Source organism: Macrosteles quadrilineatus, unplaced genomic scaffold, assembly GCF_028750875.1.
Source record: "Macrosteles quadrilineatus isolate MER2022 unplaced genomic scaffold, UCM_ALF_1.0 Scaffold_1__1_contigs__length_201487025, whole genome shotgun sequence".
In the NCBI taxonomy this organism is placed as follows: domain Eukaryota; kingdom Metazoa; phylum Arthropoda; class Insecta; order Hemiptera; family Cicadellidae; genus Macrosteles; species Macrosteles quadrilineatus.
The window spans coordinates 187,667,313-187,688,636 of record NW_026542594.1 but is presented as its reverse complement, the minus strand read 5'-3'; the positions used below and the strand labels follow the sequence as shown (position 1 = coordinate 187,688,636).

Sequence of the window (21,324 nt, the reverse complement as noted above, 5' to 3'; positions counted from 1 at the left end):
TGTGCAATTTGATTCAATTCTTCAACTCACGTATGGCTGTATTTGAATGCAAGCTGTGTGTAGAGTTGCAGTATCTTTGTACTAAACACGATCAGGTGTTTTTTTTTCAGGACAACTTACAGTATTAAAATACCAATTATCAAGGACAGCTGGGTCTATTTTTGAACTTAAATAACCAAAGACTTTCCTTATTGATGAACCGGGATAGGCAAGCACCATAATATTATAAATCTGAAAGTTTGTGAGTTTGTGTGTTGCTCAATCGCGCAAAAACTACTGGACGGATTGGGCTGAAATTTGGCATGATGATAGCTCACATTCCCTATTAACACTTAGGCATATTCTTATCTCAAAAATCCTTTCGGGCTCCACCCCAGTGGCTCTATAGTTCCCCATGTTAAACTTATGAGTATTCATATTTAAAGTGAATTAAAGAATTTAGTCAGCTGTTTCAACTTTCCAAGTTGGTTCTATAATATGCAGTAGAATTAAAAAAATAGAAGGTTGCCCAACAGGGTGCAGCACTAGGCCTATTATTATTTTGTTTGTGCATATATGACAACAGCTAAGGAAGGAATCGCTTAGTTACCTGCTCACGCACTCTACACCTACTTTTGGATCATTCATTGACTGGACTAGTTGTGAAGATAAAATTATATTGCTATTACCCTTTTCGAGACAACCTTATTTTGCCGGAAATAACCTAATATTATGTTTTATCCACCCAACCATTAGTCTTATGTTATCGCTGGTTTTACCATTGACTTTCGGATACTGAAGGTAACTTAAATAAGGTTACAAACTATAGTAAATTTATTTTCAAAGAAAATGGTTCAATTATTTTACTTGCTACATTTTGGAAAATGATTTGAAAGATGAGTCACAAATTATAGTGGATGAAAAGCTAAAAGTAGGTTTTACGAAAATGTAAAATCTAAAACTAAGTCTTTCCCTTACTATCTATTTTACGTATTAAAATGTTATCTCTGAAATCAAAACAGACCTAATATGCAGTCGGAATACTCCATAGTCAGAGCTTATACTCTGAAACGTTGCAAATTCTTTTTACAACACGATTAAGAATTCTAAAATTAATTCGATCGCCAACGTTGATGAACCGTTATAAAAGGTTATTTTGAACAAAGAACTCACGAGATAGGTCTAGATGTATATCAGGGAGCAGAGACGTGGAATGAGTCTGTGTTTGTCATTTTACAACCCTCAAGAGAGAGAATTGTTGTGTGGAAAGCTGTTAAATGTGGCAAACAACGGCTGTAGGAATTGTAAAGTAACCTGTGGAACTTTAGAGTTTTATTTAGAAAACATCGTGTTGAGAAAAACTTGCGAAGTCACAAACTCACCTTAAATAACAGAGGGCAATAAGTGTAAAGTTATTAATTGGTTACAAAGACGGCGTATAGTGATGCAAACAAGTTTTTGGGAATAGGAGAAAATCCAGTTAAATGGAAATTCGCTAGTCTGCAGGTTTGCTGCAGCGGGGGGTTTTTCTTAACTTACGAACGGCCAACTTAAAATGTTTAAGTAAGTAATCTTAACACTAAACTGGCTGAGCACAATTATTAATTACAATGAAAATTTCAACAGAACATTCCAAGAAAACAACTTATATTTAAAAACTTTACCCAGGTGATTTCTTCGCCAACTCAGCGCGGAAGTGATATTAGAATCACTTAATGAAAGAATCTTGGCCTCAAAGATGCTATTGATTGTTCCCGTATCTTAGCAACGCCGAGACCAGATGTAGTCTGTTGCCTGGCGACCTCAGCGTCACTGTAATCATTTACCTATTTCATAACCTATAACAACAAGTTTAAAGGGGGTTTTCTTTGGCATTCTCTCTTTAAGAAAGAGGATCTTGTCGTTGAGAGAGACTTAAGTCCGAGTCACAACTTTTCATCATTGAATCTCTCTCCATGAAAGGTCTATGTGTATATCCTTGAACGCAGTTTGTTTCTTGGTTAACAAGAATCCATATCTTAACATGAGTCATGTCGGTGTTGTTGATATTGTACCACTAAAAACTGAATGTTGTTGTTCACAGGCATGTACCGCGTATACCGAGTCATGACGGTGTTGTTGATATTGTATGTTTTACAATTGTATGTTGTTGTTTGCAGGTATGTACCGTGTATACAGAGTCATTATGGTGTTGTTTGTGTTGTTGATATTGTATGTTTAACAGCTGTATGTTGTTCACAGGTATGTACCGCGTATACCGAGTCATGTGTGTTTGTGTTGTTGATATTGTATGTTTAACAGCTGTATGTTGTTGTTCGCAAGTATGTACCGCGTATTGAGTCATGTGTGTGTTGTTTGTGTTGTTGATATTGTATGTTTAACAGCTGTATGTTGTTTGCAGGTATGTACCGCGTATACCGAGTCACGTGTGTTTGTGTTGTTGATATTGTATGTTTAACAGCTGTATGTTGTTGTTCACAGGTATAACGCGTATACCGAGTCATGTGTGTGTGTTGTTGATATTGTACGTTTAACAACTGTATGTCGTTTACAGGTATGTACCACGTATACCGAGTCATAACGGTGTTGTTTGTATTGTTGATATTGTATGTATAACAACTGTATGTTGTTTACAGTTATGTACCGCGTATACCGAGTTATAACGGTGTTGTTTGTGTTGTTGATATTGTATGTTTAACAACTGTATGTTGTTTACAGTTATGTACCGCGTATACCGAGTTATAACGGTGTTGTTTGTGTTGTTGCTATTGTATGTTAAGCAACTGTATGTTGTTGTTCACAGGCATGTACCGCGTATACCGAGTCATGACGGTGTTGTTGATATTGTATGTTTTACAATTGTATGTTGTTGTTTGCAGGTATGTACCGTGTATACAGAGTCATTATGGTGTTGTTTGTGTTGTTGATATTGTATGTTTAACAGCTGTATGTTGTTCACAGGTATGTACCGCGTATACCGAGTCATGTGTGTTTGTGTTGTTGATATTGTATGTTTAACAGCTGTATGTTGTTGTTCGCAAGTATGTACTGCGTATTGAGTCATGTGTGTGTTGTTTGTGTTGTTGATATTGTATGTTTAACAGCTGTATGTTGTTTGCAGGTATGTACCGCGTATACCGAGTCATGTGTGTGTGTTGTTGATATTGTACGTTTAACAACTGTATGCCGTTTACAGGTATGTACCACGTATACCGAGTCATAACGGTGTTGTTTGTATTGTTGATATTGTATGTATAACAACTGTATGTCGTTTACAGGTATGTACCACGTATACCGAGTCATGACGGTGTTGTTTGTGTTGATATTGTATGTTAAACAGCTGTATGTTGTTCACAGGTATGTACCGCGTATACCGAGTCATGACGGTGTGGTGAGGGGACGTTCTGAAAAAACTGTAAGCACTGTTCAATTACTTCCGTAGACCGTAGTGAGTAGAGAATGTTGTTGATGCCTCGTGTTTTAGCACTAGACTAAAAACTATTCGTTGCAAAATCCTAACATTAATAACAAGATGATATAAATATATTTATCACTATTTTCTTCCCTCAGTTTAAGGACACGAAAGAGAACAATTTGGTTATCCAAATTCACCTAAGGAAACAGCTACACACGCACAATCATTAAGGAAACCATTTTAATTTTTTACAACTTTTGCGGACATAAAACTTTGCGTCGTCGGGTTCATGACTTACTTTTATGTTTAATTTTCCCACTCAGTTCAGTGGTGTTTTCCTATCAACATACACGCAGACAGCCGCAGGCCTACCTATAGAATCAATTTTATCAAAGAGGTCAAAAAGCAACCAACAGGTGCTAGAATAACAATTACTTTTACCTTTCATACATGTAACATTATTTTTACATGCCAAATCGTCAGTTGATCTTAAACAAATTTAGTAAAATGTATCAATGTTGTCTTTACCAACCATAGTTTTTGTGCTGCAATTCCAATACTGACATTCGTGTGGAGAACATAAAGTGGTTAAAACCGATGTGGGCAATGTTAACAAATGTCCATTGAATTCAATTTGTTTATACAATATGTGTTGATATTAATTGATTGTGTAGTTGATATTATGCCGTTTGTGCTGCTTGGTAAAATTTCTATTTTTCGGAATATACTGCAATAAATCCTATTTGAATCAAATAGTCCCGTCTGTGTTCGAGTACAATGCATTTAATCATATAATACTAATACAGTGTATTTTTCCGGTCAAACACTATGTTTTCTCACCATGTTTTTTATGTTTTTTTTTGACCATTTTTAGAAACTAGGTAAAAACGAAATCACAATTTTATCCACCAAAATGTGTTTTCTCATCGAGAAACTAGGTAAAAACGAAATTACAATTTTATCTACCAAAATGTGTTTTCTCATCGAGAAACTAGGTAAAAACCGAAATCACAATTTTATCCACCAAAATGTGTTTTCTCATCGAGAAACTAGTTAAAACCGAAATCACAATTTTATCCACCAAAATGTGTTTTCTCGTCGAGAAACTAGGTAAAATCGAAATTACAATTTTATCCACAAAAATGTGTTTTCTCATCGAGAAACTAGGTAAGAAACGAAATCACAATTTTATCCACCAAAATGTGTACATCAAATTCAGTAATCACTTTAAACTCGAATTTCACGTTTTATTAGTTGAAAGTCCTCGTGTAAAAGATAAACCAACCTCTTAGTGTATTAGTTAAGTAAGTGGAAAGCACCAAAGCACACCTTTCTTATCTGGCCTCACAGGATTGGAAATTCAATGAGTTTCACCCTCTTGGTTTATCCGGAAACTTTCTTATCCTGAAAGACTCTACAAGTCTGATAACTGCATATTAATGTAAAGATAATTTCAGTGAGTTGATGAGTCAAGTTTGGAAAATTAGTATTTTATTGTTTGAATTGTTTGAAACTGCAGCAATGAAGTTTTTAAATCATAAACATTTAGATTTTAGGACAAATAAATTACATCTTTAAGTTACATAACAGAAAAGTATAAATTGTTGCACTTGCTTGTTCCATGAGTGATTTTCCAAACATGATTTAAACAAATGACGAAAATTGCTGTTACGAAGTTACGAGTATCTGAAACTCGCTAGGTTCTCTAGAAGCGAGTATCATATTTTGACCTAAATAACAAAACAAAGAAATTTTTTTAGGGTAAAACAATGGAGTTTAGTTCTACACAAATAACTGGAAACACGGCTTGTTAATTTATCGTTTGTTAATTTCTTATAAAGATGGGAAGGGGGGGAGGGGGGTTAAAAATAGCTTTTTTCTTTTATGTCCAATACTTTTTGAACATTTTCCTCATATATGACAATTTTTCCAATCAGATTGAATAGATACAAATAAGGTACACTACACTTTTACTCTACGCCTATTGGGATAGCTAGTGATAAACTCAATACTTTGTATGCCATGCAATCGATAAATTTATACCTGTAAAAAGCTTGTTTGTTTAAACACATTGTAAACAATTTTACCAAAAAAATGTTACAGTATTTACTTTTTTTGGCGGGTAGAATCAGAATTTTACAATATCTTTCCAGACCATTTTGTAGAGCTTTAAAAAATAAATAATTTTGTATTTTGAAGCATTGTTGTATGCCTAACGGTTACGGAGAAAATTAAAAAAACTTTAAATTTAAAATTCCCATGCTATTCTCATGAAGAATAAGTCAAAAACACACCTCAATACCTTCCCTGTAGCAACAAACCTAGGTACTCATTAAAATTAATGTTATTTAAATAGGAAATAAATCTGACAATTTTCAGGGAATATTTTAGTAGAAATCCAGCCAGGCAAATGGAAATTCGCTTAGTCTGCAGGTTTGCTGCGGCGGGGGTATTCTAGTTATTTTAACCATAGATTTCAATGCGTGAATTTGGATTCGATCCTAAACTTATCCAAAAGTATTTTAGCGATTTGAGTTTTTTCCCCTTTTATCGTGTTCACCATTACAAAATGACATGGTATTGTAACTAAGGAAAATTAATCAAACAAAAAACAACACAGTATTCTAAATTTCAACTGTAGTTTACCACTACTGTAACCGCTTTATAGGTGAGTGGAAGGAGACTCAGTTACAGAAGATCATGTAAATTCATCAGTTCAGTTTATCTAACCCGCATTCATCACTGTTAACGCTCCACATTTCCGTACTCTGTATGATACATCGCCTCTAATGGTTCTAAGCAGTATACTGGATATTAATAATAGTTCTACAATTAAATTCCGATTAGGCTACACTTTTAAACAGAGTAACAAAGTTATTCGCGAAAATATTTAAGAATTAACCAGTTTTGTGGTTAGCGTTTCGGGATCATCTATTTTGATTAAGTATCACCCTTTTGAAAATCGTATATCACATAAAATCTTGTTATCCATAACTATCTTCAGTTTGTTAATTCTAAACAAATTGCTTAGCAACAACTCACTAAATGGAAATTAAGGAATTAATATTATTTCAAAATCACTAGGGAATCTACATTGGATTTGTTTGGTTTGTAAACCGACAAAGTTAGCAACTGAAATATACTAGGATGGAAATACGTTTTTGTATGGGAGAGTTTGATTTAATTTGGTAGACTAAATACAAACGGGCATTTGTTAATTATTTATTTCATTGAAAGGTTTCTAATATGTATAGTTTTTTTTGGGAGAAACAGGGGTCGAGTACTCAATTATCGATAAAAATACTCCCCTGTCTAACCTAAACTAAGTGTACCTTTGTTTACACAGCTTTGAGGTAACAAATCTAAAACTGAAAAAGTCACAACCAGAAGTGGTACTAAAAATATAAACACCCTCTTTTTATAATCATAATCAATAAAGAACAAACGTAATACTCTTTGAATTAAATTCAGCGATTTATTAAACTGGAACACAATAAACTACATCTATAAAAGCAGGGGAAGAAATAAATTTGCCAGACCAGAAGTTAATTTAAGGTCAGGCTGGTTTCATTTATTCAGCCGAGGACGAGAGGTAGCGCTGCCAACTTAGCGACTTCAAAGGTCCCACTTGTGGGGATAATTGCTCTAGTTTCCCCCAACACTTCCCCTCATTCCCCTTTCCCCTTTGTCCGTCTTTCCCCTCATATCCAATTCTTGTCTACCTTTTCAGCGTATGTGTTTTCTTTATCTTTTACTAAATGATAAATGAATCCTACATATAGTATTGCAAAATGCGAATGTATGTGTGTCTATATGTCAGAGAATCATGATTGATTTTTCCCTCAATGGTTACATCAGACAAATTATCAAATTTTGATTTGATGATTGATGATTTGATTTTGATTTGATTTGGTTTGACAATATGTGAATATGTATGTTTCGGGTTCCAACAAAACGACTGAAGGCTAATTTCACATCTATGACCAATGTAAATCACAAAATGCAACGAACGCACAGTTGTATCAATGTATGTTTATAATATCAATGTGGGTTTGTAACTGTATTCCAGCAGCCAACTACAACACTTAAAATATTCTCCACAAGAATAACATGGGAATATTCAATAATCTACATAAGAAAAACATGGGAATTTTTAATGAACATTTTTTAAATTTTCTCCGTAACCAATAACTGTACAAAAACACTTTGATATACTAAATTATTTGTTTTTTAAGCTCTTTAAAAAGGTCAATTGGGAAATTTTGTGTTTTAAGGGTAAAAATGAGAAACCCCCATTTTCCTCCCATAAAACCCCTCGTTAAACCCCGTTCCCATGGTCCGATCATGCATGTTCGCGAACTCATTCAAGTTTATCTCGCCTTTCAACTTCAAACCAAATTTTATCAAAATCGGACAAAAATTACTCAAGTTATGTCCTTATGGACACATATATAAAAATTTGAGCGAATAGTGTTTGTGGCCTCTGGGGACATCAAAATGAAAAAGTAAATCGGTCCCGGGCCTAGGTCTTACCATGTGACCTACGGTAATAGCTACTTCCCTATAGGGTAATTCGCTAAAACAAGAAAAAGCTAAACAGGTTTTAGAAAAATAGCTATCACACGACACAAATATTTTAAAACTCGTCTCATTTAGGGCAAAGGGTAATCCACCATTTGCATGAATCAAATATTCCGTCATCAGAACATTTCGAATCTAGCGATCTGAAGGAATGTATGAATAACATCGCGACATATTCATTTATTCGCTGTATCATGCGAGTTTGCAATTCAAATTGCTTAAGCAGTCACTGTAAATCTCAGCGTGTTTTTAATGTAATTTGTTAGGATTTGATTCTTTGTTTTGATCAGTTTTTACAAACGTTGAAGTAGTGATGATAGAGATTAGGGAAACAGTTGATTAGCTTTAGGTGGATTTTCAAATAGTTTTGGGTTGTAATCAGTATAAACTGTCCCTGGTGATCCCAAAACTCTAGTAAACCCATAGTAAACCTGATAGTAAACCCATAGAGAACCCATAGAAGACCCATATTAAACCCATAGGGTGTTGTCCAAAACCGTGATCATAGTTTATAGTTTTATTTATCTCCGTACAGTTGGATTGGTTTTATGTATTTTCCTAGGGACATATTCAACGTGTCCATAGAGGACGGTTGAACCCTTTGTCAACGTTTGTCTTTAACTGAATACGACCCGTGCGCAAATTACTCACCTAGGGTTCAAAACTTGACTAAAGAAAACTTGAGTTGACAACATGAATCCAATGCAATATCCTTAACCTGTCAAATACTATGTTTGTAAGAGTTTTAAGCTGAATACAACTAATAAGTTAGAATTTACTTCCTTTTTGTAGATGTGCACACAAAAAATTACCAACCTTAATTATAAAAGGGGGCCAAGGAAACCACCTTTTTAATTATCATTCTTCTCAACGAATTGTGGATATTTATAGGCATGCACTGTGGATGCGATACTCCCTGGTGTGGATTAACGTCCGCACGAGTGAGTACTACGACTATCCGCAGTACTATCCTGATAATTAAACAAATTCGTATATACCAAGGAAAAATGTGGTTCGGATTCCACTATAAACTGTAGGTCCCTTAGTTGCCATTAGCTGTATGACTACAAGATCGCGACACTCATCCTACACTCATCTCAATTCATACTTGGCTTAAATATCTACTTTGTATGGCCGCCATTTAATAAGAAAGTATAAAAGAAAAGTATTAAACGCTGGGCTATGCGCTTTAAAGTTACACCTCAGTCATATTTAAGTTTGAAGATCATTTTCTAATTTAACAGCTTGCTATGAATCACTTCTATCATATTCCGTCTGAGAAATCCCTAAAGATAATGCAAATAAGTCCAACATAATTTCAGAACCCAATTATCCAAGCTGTATGGAAAACACGTATTGCTATCATAAAGCTAATCTCAAATGAGAAAAACGAAGTTCAGTATTGGAAACTGCTTTATCAGCTAGTTTAGAATTAAAAGACTGTTTGGTGTAATGAGTTTTCTAAATTATGACATCGACATTGTTGCTGCAACATCATTTATCCCCATATTGCGTGCTCATGCACTCTATGAATCCACTGTTGATGTTCCTGAAAAGGTCACTTTACTGCTAATTAGTAAAACATACCTCGAGCTGTATTTAAAAAACCTTTCATTTCATCGATATAAGTGAATGAAAAGAGTTTAGAGGTTAAGTGGTAGAGAAGATCTAGTCCTAACTAACTTCTATTCTTGACTAAAGATATTTTTCATTTCAAAAAGCATTCCCTGAAATGACATTTTTCATAGATTGTGTTACACAAATCCCCTTTTGTAATATTTTAATTTTAGATTTTTAAAATCAAGTGCAGCTAAAAAGATTAATTTACCTCGCTCTTGGTTGCAATGGTACACCAATTGCCAATGACCAAAAAAGTTTTTCATCATTTTTGCAAACGTTAGAAATGTATAGAGTTCACAGGAAAATAATTGTATTTTAAGAGAAATCCAAGTCTAACACATAAAGTAGGTTAGACTTAGGTCAGAAATATAAATTTGCCACCCAGTTATGAAGATTCAGGAGCGGAACACCTTAGGGAAATTAGTTTCCACGTGTCATTTAAAAGTCAGACTGGCTGAATCTTTAAAGCAATCTTTTCGTGCTATACTTAAGAGGGATGTGTTTGAAATGTCTAAAAACTGTTTGAAAATTAACAAAGTCGTCGATTGGTTGGGGGTTTTTGTCTTTATTTTTTAATAGGGAGCCACTGCACAACGCGTAGATTTTAATGTAAAAACTAATTTGAATGTGAATAAAACTTTTAGTCAAAGTGTATTGAAACATTTATGGTAGCGGTGGTTTTGATGACGTCATCACCTCAAGGTGATTGGGATCTTTATGACGTCATCACCTCAAGGTGGCAGGATCTTGATGACGTCCTCACCTTAAGGTAACAGTGATCTTGATGACGTTATCACCTCAAGTTGCCGTTAATCTTGATGACGTCATCACCTCAAGGTGGCGGTGATCTTGATGACGCCATCGTCACTCAATGTCGTCTGCACAGTGGCCGGGTCTACTCCAGGGGGGAGAGTGTGCGTCAGGTGTGACACCTGTGTAACATAAAATATTTGGTTTCTCGTTACACATGTAAGAAATTACAATAACAAAATAGATAGTTAAAAAGTCATCCGATTAAAACCCATAGGGGAGTGTGTTGATTTTATTGTTATATATTGGGAGGTCCATAACACCGAGCAAATGCAAGGTTACTATGCAAGAAACTTACAATTATTGATTCTCTTCGACCACTCTTTAAATTTCTTGCAAATTTCCCATGGGCCTTTTCAAGAATAGGGTTTCCAATGTTAAAATGTGTCCTGTGAAAGTTAAGTTACTTGCAGTTAAGTTACCTTTTTTTAGTAGATTTTGGCCCGGAACTGTTTTACCCATCACTTCCTTCTAGTCCAGAGGGTGAAGGTATTATCACATATATATATAATCTATTGGTGATTGGCGGGATTTGAACCTAGGACCTTGGGAACAGAAGCCCCGTGCTATACTAGAAGACCAGCTCACTCCCCAGGCTAGTTTAGGTTAGAATAGATTATGTTAGGTAAGTTTTCATAATCTTTATCTGTGAAAAATTTCTAGTGGAAAAAATTTTCTTCGTGAAAAAAAACGTTTCTTACATGTCCATTGCCCCACTTGACCGTGATGTAGATGTCTCCACGAGGACCGACGCTCGTGTCGTACGTCACTACGCCAGACAGTTCCTCCATGTCCTCGGTATACTCGTAGGTGGTGGGGGTGACCCAGCGGCGGCGGGGGCCCCGGGGACGACCGTCGTCCTCTGGAGGAGTCCACCAGCACTGCCGTCGTGACGGGACTCGCCCCAGTGGCACCGGGAGTAGAGGAAGTTGGGGTGGTGGAGTGTGGGTTACGGGGAGAAGACGACGATTTAGAATACCTGTAAAATGTTGTAGCTTTCAAACAATATAAACCTTGTTGTTCCAAATCCAGCACAATAGGTAAGAATAATAATTTGAGCGAAATAACGGTACTTAAGGTGCGTTTCTTTTTGGCGTGCAATGTAGATAAGAATAGATAGTTAGACAGTCCAGTCTATTAACCTATTTGTCCCTAATCAAACAATATAAACCTTGTTGTTCCAAATCTAGGACAATAGGTAATAATAATATGAATTTGAGTGAAATACCGGTACTTAAGGTGCTTTTCTTTTTGGTGTGCAATGTAGATAAGAATAGGTAGTTAGACAGTCCAGTCTATTAACCTATTTGTCCCTAAGATACTTCTGTAAATTAAGATATTTCTGTGACCCAACAATTTCAGTTATGTCTTAAAATTAAACATAGCTGTTTCTCAAAGACCTTTGAGTATTTGGTGAATATTAAAGCCTACGGACACAGACTTAAGCCATAGTAAAATAACAAACGTAAACCATACAAATTTCTATTATTAAAGTTATTTAAGAAACTTGGGTTGGAATGAAATGTAAACAATATAAGTAAATGCAAAATAAGGCCGCAGTCACAGCTATAATTTGAAATTCAAACATGTTTAAAACCTCATCCAAGCGACATATTTTAACCTTTAAACAAACACTAGTCAATAAATAAACTTAGATTAAACCCGTGTCTCTATGTGACCAATACGAACAGTTTTAACGTTTTTTTTCTTGTAGTAGAAGAGTTTGAACAGAGATAGTTTTAAATGTATCGAGACTTAAAAACATAACCTCATTTTCTACACTCCTAATATCCTTTGTTTCTGAACAAATAATTATCAAAATCAAATATCACCTATAAAAATTGCTTACGTAAAACCCTTGATCGTGCTGCCAAAGACATTTTAGAATTTTTAACTTGTGCTTGTAATACAATAATTTTGTTTCTTGTCCTGAAAAGGAATTTGTGTTTACATTTTGTGTCCGTAATGTTTTCGACACTTGTGTCAGATTGTAGATCAACCAGGTATAAACAGCTGTTGGCTCCCAGCCAACAAAAGTATCGTCGTTTGCTCTTCGTCCGACAAATCCGTCACCTAATCGGGATTTATATCCGTCCACTTCTGACATTCGGAGATGGCGTTAATTTGATTTCAACCCCTTTCAACCTCCTGTCAGTTGTAATTGTAAAATTTTAGATTTTCGTTCTAGTTTGATAATTTGATAAATAGTTTTAAGTGTTGACGAAGTGTTTTTTCCACTTTTTAGGATAAATGTTATAATTAGTGCATTGTTGTTTGGTTTTGAACCATCTGTGTTTTATAATTAGATCGTTCTATTAGGTTGAAGTAGCGAAACCAACTTCTTCGAGGACGGAGATAAGATTGAAATTGACAGCTGATCCATTATCGTGATCTAGGGTGATAAAAAAGGGCATGGCCTCCTCTAATACAGGATGTTTTAAGGAGTATTAGAAGAGTCTGTGACAAAGTATTATGTTTAATATATGATTTGAAATATCTTGGTATTGTAATGGTGTGAACAATAGTGACACAAACTTACAGAATGATAATTAATTGTGTCATCACAACATGCGCATGTCCTTAGGATATTTAAAGAGAAGAAAGTACAGAGGTACATAGGACGACCGTGCGCTTTCAGCTCTATTATGTTATACCATAGACAAAAAGAATAAAATATATACTGTCAGCCGTGCAGTGGTTACCATAGGTTCTGGCACACACTGGGAGCGCCGTGTAGTTACGTAGCGCGTAGGTCGCAACTACATGGCTCTCCCAGCGGTGGGCGCCAGAAGCTACGGTAACCACAGCTCAGCTGACGGTCTATATTTAATTCCTTTGTCTGTGGTTATACATACTTGGTGAGCAAGGGAGAGCCTGAACTATCGCACAAGGCACAGGGTCTTCTACCGTGAGCGTTGTAGTACATAAGGGCGAGAGGGTGTTGGGCCCAAGACATCACCGACTAGTGCTAGACACCACAGTGCACCATTGTATACCTCCTCTGTATCTTACTTCTCTGTGGGATCTTCCAGTTATACCTTTAAGGAAGTAAAATAAAAAACAATAAAACTAAAACCAAAATGTTGTTCTCGACACATTTATTTCCCCATTACACCACGTCTTTCAGCTTGGCGGTCACCACAAGCTGTCCATTTTCAATTTTCGATTCTACACTCAGATTGTCCACTTCGGAAGGCATCTTGTGCCTTAGATCGAACAGGTGGGTCCAACTGTCTCGTCCTGACGTCTGCTCTATCTTGCCTCGGACCACGATCTCGTCGTTTACCACCTGCGGGAATAAAAGTTTTGTACCTATTTACCTCATTAACATTTTGGTTAGCTGAAAAGTTGAATGCATTTAATCACTTTGTATGTCCTTTCTTAAACGTCCTTTTAACTTGAGATGGCCACATGTACCTGTCACAATATACAGGGTTATTACAAATGATTTTCCTGATTTTGATTATGTAAATATTACTGGGTTAATTTGTTTAAAGACTATTTTAGTTGGTACCATTGGAAAGAAACTCATAAAGTTTCATTTACATTGTTTTGGGTGTATATCAGCTGTTTGTCAAGTCAATTGTTGTAAGTGTTGTGTAATGGCTGATTTTGAAGGCAGGAAAGCTTTTTGCCAGTTGGAATATTACATTAACCAATCTGTTATTAGTGCGCAACGACACTTTAGAACCAGGTTTAACGATTATCCCCCTAGTAACCACTATATTGGCAAGTGACACTTGAAATTTAAGAGAAATAGCTGCATTTGAATGTTACTTGTAGTAGGGATGAACTTAACAATGTGCTGCCTGAGATATGGAACGAGCTCAATGGTCCGAATAATGACACACCCCTGAACTGGCCTACAAGATCTCCGGACATCACCCCGACCCCCTGATTTTTTTCTTGTGGGGATACATCAAAGATAAGGCGTACACACCACCATTATCAGATAGCATACTTGAGATCCAGCAACGGATTACCAATGCTATCGAAACAATAGACCTAGACACACTTTTCAAAGTCTAGCAAGAGCTTGACTACATTATTGACATCTGTCGTACCACAAGGGGTTCCCGTATCGAGCATTTACAGTTCTGTGTATCTGTGTCGAAACTTTTTGATGTTTTAAAAAGTTGTAACCATTTTATTTCTTTGTATAACAAATAAAACTATATTTTATGTATGTATGAAATCATGAAAATCATTTGTAATAACCCTGTATTAACTGTGTGGTTTTTCCCCATAGTATTGTTATCTTGACGGTAAACATCATAACATTGACTACACACTTAATTCAAGGCTTCCAATAGTTTAAACTCGTCCATTTCACCATGAAACTATGTATTACTCTAAAGAGACTGCATGCCTCCACTCATATGCTTACCTGGACGTCCACCTTATTCTGTGGGAAGGGGTCCAAGTTCAGGCGGTATGTGTAAGTTCCGGATGGTGGTATCGAACCTGATCTTGCAGAAATGCTACGACCGATTACTTCGGAGAGACGTTCTAGAGAGGTTCCTCCAACTGCAACGCCGCGTAGGCCTTCTGTACACAAACACAATATTGATTATATAGTCTGTGTTGTGGAACCTGTCTGCTGACCCGACCTGGGGACTGACCGATCTTCAAGGATCTAGGGGTATCACAGTATACAGTCAGTGATTGATATCCTGGCCCTACTAAAGGATAAGGGTTCACACTAGGAGAGAGGAGGTGCATGAGTACTAGGATGGCCCAAAATATAGACTTTCCCCGTGGCCGTCTCAGTCGTACATCGAGTTGCTATCCTCGTTCAGCTATTAAACACAATACTCTGCCTACCCGAATGCGAGAGATGGATGCACCCTCCTTCAAGAAGATGCTGAAAGGGATATTAGTAAATAGGCCGCTGTACTCCCTAAAAGAACTTGAGGATGAACCCCTCGTGAGATAGTCCAACATGCCAACCGTTAAACGGCCTTTTTTAAAGTAGCCTATGGTTTTTGTAAATATTGTATTTAGTTTTATTTATTTCTTATAAATTATGACGCAATCATTCAGACTAGATCAGGCAAAGATGGAGAATTCAAGTATACAAGAAAGTAAGTATACAAGTAAATAAAGCCCGGGCCAGTCCCAGGTAGACGATGGTTCAGGAGACAAGTTCCATCACACAGACTATATATCCTAAGACTTTGTATCACATCGAGGGTTAAGGGCTTACCTTATTGCTTTAAATTACGTTTGGTTAATTTATTTGCAAATATCAAACGACAATGATATTTGAAGCTGTGGTCTTTTTACGGTTTATGTTTAAACTTTACCAACCGAGTATATAGTGTGTGTTTATAGATTTAGTAGTATAATAATAGTATTGATAGTTGTGCGGTTAGTTATGATTGTTAATTCAATTGTATCCATTTGACTCTTCGATTTTCAATTCAAATGATTTCCTTGATTTATCAAAGCATATTCCCTTCCTAGAAAATCTAGATTCGGTTCAAGACGAAATGCAAACGTGTCATTTGGTTTTTACAAACCCTATTTGGCCTGATGATTGGAGTGTCCATTTTTCCAATTTAAATTCATCACCACCACCATTTATATGTTTACCGTCTTGTTAAAACAGTATAAGTTTAAATATATCTTTCCAGCGTTATTAGACGTATTTATATTTACTTTTCGTAAAATTAACAACACGTAAGCAGATTAAGAACTTATTAAATTCTTTACCTATAAATACATTTTCCCTCTAAATTCTCCTGCGACTTATTTTATAGAGTGTAGAAACGCCTAGAGACGACAAACAGTACGAAGGTAGACAGTAAAATAAATAGCGTCCTTGAGAACTACATTACTCCAGAGTGTTGTGTGCGTCGACACGTTCTCACTACTCTGGCTAGAATCTCACCGGGCGCTCGCAGATTGAATTTGTACTTCAGATTTGTCGAGTTGCATTGAATATATTATCTTCTATTTCTGGAAATGCAATTTACCTACCTGATTCAAATAATTTAAGATAAAACAAAACACAAATCGTTTGCTATGATTTGGTAGCCAGTGGGAGTTCTCGAAAGTAAAGAAATGTGTCCTTGATTGAGTGGATTTATTTCTAGACAGTAAGGGTATTTTTACGTGGTACGGTTGGTACCGTTAACCAGATCACGGCATAACAAATTACTGAACTCGGGGCCTCCCAAGATGGCAGTCTTTTACAGCGGTATTTTTCGAGGCTTGTTCCAGAAACCGAGTAGTCTTTAAATGTCTCCATCGTAGAGAAAACTATCCACAGGACTAACATTATCAGAAGATAATTACCAATACTAACCAAATTAGAAGATCTTCGAGAAATAACTTTCCTTTACAATAAATTATGCCTTATGTTACACACAGAAATTGCATCAGAAGTATATTTTGATCGAGATTCAACTCAAATTGGCTAAATGAGTTGATGAAAAGTATCTTAATGGGGATGAAAGAAACTATTATTCTATCAAGTATATAGTATTAAAATGAAAATATTTAAGTATAATTATTAATTTGCCTCAAAGCTTCGCGTGGAATGAACTTAAAAATATTTTATTGTAGTATTAAAATCTGATATGATATAATAGGCCTAATGTAAAAAAAATTAAAACCTCCTTTGAGTAGACAATATTATCATGAATATCCCCCTCACTATAGTTCGGCCGCTTAGAAAGCGACCTGCGTGCTAATGCTAAACCAATGCTAGAGGAGGTCGCTTTCTAAGCGGCCGAACTATAGGAAAGACGAATGGAGAGACAAATAGCTAATAATTGTGCAATTAAAAAAATACAAAACAATTCTTCAAGAAGAATAATGAAGCTAAACCATTAAAAGATAATTTTCAACTCTTCAATTAGGTAACTTTATGAAGCCTAAGAGCATTTAGTTTCGTCGGAACTATAGACCCCATATTCCACATAGCTTCCTTAGCGGATTGAAGACGCGCCTGCATTTGGCGTGATGCAATATAGGTACTGCTATCTAATTGCGTTGAGAAAATTGCAGGCACCACAGTTTGGGTTACTGTTTGATATGGTGTAAAACAGCAATTTGATACACAGGCTGTCTAAAGGAAAACCACTCAATGGGGATGAAATTACAGGGGGAAAGTATATTCCTTCAGTTTTTTTGTAATTACATTTTACATTTGGTTGTTTTGGAGCTTTGATTTAGTTTATAACCACATATTTCCTCTTGTAAAATACTCATCTACGGAGTTAAACTTATAATCTTTTGAGACAGTTCGGGTTAATCTTGTCCATTTACTCCATTGGTTCATCTGTGTACTAGGCTCGCCCACATTAATTGGCCAAATTCTTCATTTGTAGGGTTACTCCCATTGAGTACTCATTATAAAATAAAATAAATTAAATAAAATAAATTATAAAAGTCAGTGTTAAACACGGAAATGTGTGAATTTCTTTCTGATATCGTAAAGACTCGAAATGTTCTTTAAAATAGTCAAAGGGGCACTAAAACTAACCTAATTGCCAGTGTCTTTAAAGCCTAACGTTTATCTAACATATAAAACCCCGATTAAATAATTATACTATTATTGGTAAATACAAAACTTACTGAATATGTTTGAAGATAGTGTCGAGAGCATTTTTACTTCACAAATTAAGTTAACTAAAATTTTGAACACTTGATATAAATCTTTAACCTGGAATTGTTTTGGTTTCCGATCAGATGTTTTAACGTTTTAAGTTCACGGAGTAACATGGTAACACCATGTGAAAAAACAGGTGCCGACAGTGGTGAAGGAAAAAATAAATTTATTCCCCCACCCCCTTGCCACATTTGGTAGATAAATTCCATAAACTGGGGCAATCGATAGAAATATTGCATACAACTGATTTACTGTGTACGTGAGCTAGTTTGGTTTCAGTTCGTTTCATTATTCTTTTGTGAAGTATTATGTTTGCGATAAACATTTTATACCATTCACATCCATATTTATAGCCTCTGAACTATTGGGATGATGTAGCACTTAAATATTCAACGCTATTGAACTGTTGTGATGAATTTCTCCAGTGATTTGGTCCTACACCTCGACAATTTTAGGTTTAAGAGCAGAGTATATTTCACATTTATGAACAAATACCTGAGCTGAAATATTTTTACAGAAATTCCGAGTCAACATTATGTTTCCTAATTAAAATTAGTTCCATCATATATTCAGGGGAATATTGCATTCAGCTTGTTCCAAAAAGAAAGTTCATCTTTTATTGTTAAAGTAAATAGAACTGTAGGCGTTTAAAACACTTTAAAATTTTCATTTTCAATGGTGATTTCCCATGAGGAAAAATCTACTTTTACAAAAACGGTCCGAACGATTTGGATTAAAATTTTGTATGATATGGTCCTTTTAACTCTTATATAAACTGTACAACCCCTAATGCTGTAAAAGTTTCCGTTCTAAAGTTATTGTAGGTTTTTGCGATTTTCCCCAATAAATTATCAAAGTTACTTCCCTGCTTACCAATTTTAAAGGTAGTTTACAAGCTAATGGGAGAAAGTATGTGTCAGTTTGCTGATACAGTTTATTTGACTATTTGTAGCATTTCAGTAATATTGTTAAACGCCGGCTAATATAAATTAATGTAAAATAGCTCAAATATACTATTTCATGACTATTTTATTGGAAACCGAAGCCTCAGTTCCTACATTATTGAGCGGAGCGAGCGTAGCGAGCGAAGCTCTTATACGTCGACTTTTATGCATTTCGTAATACGCAAACTCCTCCTAGACGGCTGAATCAATCGTTTTCAAATTTTGGATGGTGATAAATACCATATCGGTGAGTGCCAACATCTATATGGCGTTAAAAATAACTCTCAGGAATCCGCCCCACTGGGTCTCAAAGTTTCAATGTAATCCTTATGGAAGCAGTATTTGACACATAAACAAAGACATATGATCAGCTGTTGACTTTTGAATGCAGCAGATGAAGAAATAGCTGATAGCATAATTCCACAGATATTAGAACAGAAACGGTATGAATCATAAATATAATCAAATGACGACACTAGCTTGAGGTCCGTGACGTAGGAAGTGCTAAAGGAAGTACTAAAGGTGAGCAGTCTGGAGTGTGGAAACTGTTTATGACCATTAGATTAAGGCATTTGCAATCATAAAATGTTATGGAAAGTGAGGGAAACAGGTCCGTGGCGTTAAAAGTGGCGAAGGAAGTAGTAAAGGTGAGCAGTCGGGAGTGTTGGAACTGTTTATGACCATTAGATTAAGGCATTTGCAATCCTATGATGCTATGGGAAGGGAGGGAAACAGGTCCGCTACGTAGGAAGTGGTAAAGGAAGTAGTAAATACGAGCTGTCCGGAGTGTGGGAACTGTTTATGACCATTAGATTAAGGTATCTGCAATCATAAAATGCTATGGGAAGGAAGGTAAACAGGTCTGTGACGTAGGAAGTGGTGAAGGAAGTAGTAAATGCGAGCAGTCCGGAGTGTGGGAACTGTTTATGACGATTAGATTTAGGTATCTGCATTCCTAAAATTCTATGGGAAGGGAGGAAAACGGGTCCACGACGTAGGAAGTGGTGAAGGAAGTACGAAAGGTGAGCAGTCTGGAGTGTGGGAACTGTTTATGACCATTAGATTAAGGCATTTGCAATCCTATGATGCTATGGGAAGGGAGGGAAACAGGTCTGCTACGTAGGAAGTGGTGAAGGAAGTAGTAAAGGCGAGCAGTCCGGAGTGTGGGAACCGTTTATCACGATTAGATTTAGGTATCTGCATTCTAAAAATTATAAGGGAAGGGAGGTAAACAGGGTTGTGGCGTAGGAAGTAGCGAAGGAAGTAGTAAAGGCGAGCAGTCCGGAGTGTTGGAACTGTTTATGACGATTAGATTAAGGTATCTGCAATCATAAAATGCTATGGGAAGGGAGGTAAACAGGTCCGTGACGTAGGAAGTGGTGAAGGAAGTAGTAAATACGAGTAGTCTGGTGGGTGGGAACTGTTTATGACCATTAGATTAAGGTATTTACAATCCTATGGTGCTATTGGTAGGGAGGGAAACAGGTCCGCGACGTCAGAAGTGGTGAAGAAAGTAGTAAAGGCGAGCAGTCCGGAGTGTGAAAACTGGTTATGACGATTAGATTAAGGTATCTGCAATCTTAAAATGCTATTGGAAGGGAGGAAAACGGGTCCGCGACGTAGGAAGTGATGAAGGAAGTAGTCAAGGCGAGCTGTCCGGAGTGTGGGAACTGGTTATGACGATTAGATTGAGGTATCTGCAATCATAAAATGCCATGGGAAGGGAGGAAAACAGGTCCACGATGTAGGAAGTGGTGAAGGAAGTAGTCAAGGCAAGCTGTCCGGAGTGTGGGAACTGTTTATGACGATTAGATTAAGGGATCTGCAATCCTAAAATGCTATGCGAAGGGAGAGAAAAGGTCCGAGACGTATGAAGTGGTGAAGGCAGTCGTCAAGGTGAGCTGTCCGGAGTGTGGGATCTGTTTATGACGATTAGATTAAGGTATCTACAATCTTAAAATTCTATGGGAAGAGAGGGAAACAGGTCCGCGACGTAAGAAGAGGTGAAGGAAGTAGTAAGGTGAGCAGTGTGGAGTGTGGGAACTGGAAACCGTTTGTAGCAGTTAGATTAACGTATCTGCAATGCTGAAATGCTATGAGAAGGGATGGAAGCATCCCCACGACATAGAAAATGGTGAAAGAAGTAGTAAAGGCTAGCATTGCGGAGTGTGGGGAATGTTTGTGGCAATTAGATTAACGTATCTAAAATACTAAATTGCTATGGAAAGTGGTGAAAACAGGTCCACGATGTAGGAAATGGCTTAGAAAGTAGTAAAGTATGAGCATAGTGTGAAAACTGTCTGTGGTAGTTAGATTGATGTATCTTTAATCCAAAAATGCTATGAGAAGGGAAGGAA

The 21,324-nt window shown here is 36.4% G+C and overlaps 1 protein-coding gene across 5 annotated transcripts in view; it reads left to right on the top strand.

Annotated features, from left to right (window-relative positions):
• LOC128992122 (regulator of G-protein signaling 7-like) overlaps positions 1-21,324 on the top strand; it is a 119,271-nt gene that overhangs the window by 10,473 nt on the left and 87,474 nt on the right. For 4 of the 5 annotated variants that reach the window (XR_008490697.1, XM_054415568.1, XM_054415577.1 and 1 more), the window contains exon 2: positions 3,337-3,394. The exons of the other annotated variant lie outside the window; for it this stretch is intronic. The gene's annotated coding sequence lies outside the window, so the exon portion shown is untranslated. The remainder of the gene's footprint in view (positions 1-3,336; positions 3,395-21,324) is intronic. 5 annotated transcript variants of the gene reach the window in all.